Source organism: Sinocyclocheilus grahami, unplaced genomic scaffold (genome assembly GCF_001515645.1).
Source record: "Sinocyclocheilus grahami isolate Dianchi unplaced genomic scaffold, SAMN03320097.WGS_v1.1 scaffold169.1, whole genome shotgun sequence".
NCBI lineage: Eukaryota > Metazoa > Chordata > Actinopteri > Cypriniformes > Cyprinidae > Sinocyclocheilus > Sinocyclocheilus grahami.
In genome coordinates, this window is record NW_015505348.1 from 1283201 (window position 1) to 1285892 (window position 2692).

The 2692-nt window shown below is 35.2% G+C and overlaps 1 long non-coding RNA gene across 2 annotated transcripts in view; it reads left to right on the plus strand.

Moving 5' to 3' along the window:
- Nucleotides 1-2404, plus strand: part of LOC107593361 (uncharacterized) — a 17715-nt gene extending 15311 nt beyond the window's left edge. Inside the window, exons 3-4 of one of the 2 annotated variants that reach the window (XR_001610072.1) lie at nucleotides 1974-2017; nucleotides 2199-2404. This is a non-coding gene — a long non-coding RNA (uncharacterized lncRNA). The remainder of the gene's footprint in view (nucleotides 1-1973; nucleotides 2018-2198) is intronic. The other variant, XR_001610071.1, reaches the window with a different exon arrangement.
- The last annotated feature ends 288 nt before the right edge of the window (nucleotides 2405-2692 follow it).

Here is a 2692-nt window from a genome sequence, read left to right on the forward strand (position 1 = left end):
ATATATATATATATATTCTAAAATACTTGCATAACCACAAACAACATTTTTTTGTTGCTAGCAAATGTGACAAAAAGTACAGTTTGTACCCTGCTTGCATCTCTAATGAAGAGAAGTCACCAGACTTCCTCATATTACTCATTTCCTCTGACCTCATTTCCTGTTTTGACATGTGCTACATGATTCAATTACACACTGCTGCTCATCAGTCTTTAGCAGGACAACAATGGATGGCAGGAGTGATTTGAAGCACAGTAACTCATCGGGGCTTTCATTCTGCACTTTATTTAACTGACAGGTAAGAACAGGTGAACGCCTCTCGCTTTGATTTTTCTTGTTCACTATTAAGCACCAAATCCGTTGGCCGGTTTAGTCCAGAGGGACTGTGATTCCCTCAGAGGGGGCAACGGTCATTTGACACTGTTGTTTGTCAGCAATGAAACAGTCCTAAATGATGTGGCTGCTTTGAATGACAGCTAATTTATCATTTAGCCGTCTTGAGCTAATAATGGCTAATGACGGATGGGCTGTGACTGGAGCTAATCAGTGTTTACTGTTCACAAGAGTGTACGTGAGAGAAGAACCCAATTCTGCTGCATATTTGTTTCTTGCCGGACAGTTGTGAAGAAATAAAGGCCGCTCATCCGGAAACAAACATACGGTCGGTGATAAAACATAAAAAAACCCGTGTTGGGCGACTGAAAAAAGCCGTCTGCCTCTGAAAGAGCCCTTCGATGAAAATGTGTAATATAAATAAAGCCAGAGCCTTTGAAAAGAGAAGCCTTTCTTCCTGGAGCCGTCATCCAAAGGGAAAAGCTCACTCCAAGCTACTCTTAAATTCCCAAAGACCGTTCTGTCATCAGACTCCCAACTGCTCCCTCCAAAACACAACACGTCTCGCCCGAAGCCCCCACATGCCTTTCATCTTTCATTCCCCCCCAAACACTGGCCATCTTCTGCTGGAATAGGCATAACACACTAACAAGAGCGGAAAGAAATGAATGAATGAGGATTTGATCTGTTGATGGATGACAGGTGATTGAAACTGGGAGGCTGGATCTAAAGAATGAAGGTTTTTGCATTTAACAATCATATATATATATATATATATATATATATATATATATATTGCATATAAATGTTTTATTAACATAATCATAAAAAAAATTTAATTGCTGAGCAAATCCCATTTTGTTTGACCAAAATAATTTTAATATTAAATATAAAATATTTCAATGTTTTATATTGTAATATAATTTTTTATAAATGATATTTAAAATATATATTTCTAAATGTATTTCATTTCTACATTTAAATACTTTTAGTTAAATAACCCTAAAATAACGCAAAATACAGTTTTGTAGCTGATAGTTAATTTTTTTTCTTGGTTGAATGTCTGATAAACAATAATTTAATAATCTAATTGCTGGATTTAAAAAATAATATTTATATGAATGTGTGTATTAATTAATGTGTTTATTAATTTAAGCATTATTATTTATAGTACAGTATTATTTATAGTTTTTATATTCATAGATTCAATTCATAGAGTCAGTCAAGGCCATGTCTCAGAAAGTAGATCTCTTTGTCTTTAAAATATTTCAAAATGCATTGCATAGTATAAGATATTATATTTAATTCTTATATATGTTACCAAGGAGTAGTGTGTGTGTGTAATATACATTTGAAAATGTATTGAAATTCATATTGTGTACACGTACTGGGCTGTGAAATAAATAATCATAATTAAATCTTTTCACTTCATAATTTAATTACATTTTTGACCATGGTGAATCTATGCATCTCAGACAAATGTTTTATAAATCTTTTCAACAATTCATACTGTCAATAATTAACAGAAATTAAAATTTGATTGTGTAATTGACCACAATTATCTTGAAAATAAATACCAGAATATTTCAAAATGCATTGCATGATATAGAAACTTACATTTATGTTTGTTCTTTTGGCAGACACTCTTAACCAGAGATGTGCATTCATGGTATATATGTAACCGGTATGTATGTTTCCTAAGAATACACACACACACACACACACACACAAGTAAGATCATGCTCTGATGCACATACTCACTCCTCAGCAATACCCAAAAACCATGCTTTTGGAGACTAGAGGAAAGTTAAGGGTTGCCCCTCAGCAGTGGGGGTCTTAAATGACATCTTTTTACTTTGCTCCAGCAACACAGGCCACAATTATTCCTGTTTCTCTCCAAAATGGCCATTTTAGCAGCTGCCTCTTCAGCAGATCTCTGCTGTGCGTGGGTCAAGGGAACAGGCCTGTGGTCACGCCGGTCAGGCTACGGGTGCGACGGGAGGCCTCAGATTAATGGCCCCTCTCTGGAGGTCCTGCTACCGATTGACCTGCCCCTTTATAATTCTTTTCATACCCCTCCATGGCTTTTCAGCAAAAAACATGAAGGTTATGAATTCATTTTTTGAATAAACAATGCATCTTGGATGCTAATGTGAGGATATGTTTGACTGAATTTTATGCTGACATGATATTTAGGATGCCGGACAGCTTATTAAAGTCAAATCGTTGTGTTGTTTTGCAGATTACTGGATTTTTAGCCATTTAATTTGACCTTGCAATTTTAGTTTAAATAGCAATGTGAATTGCTATTTGCAACCCATTTTACTTTAGTAATGTGACGATATTCAGAGTGAAGCAG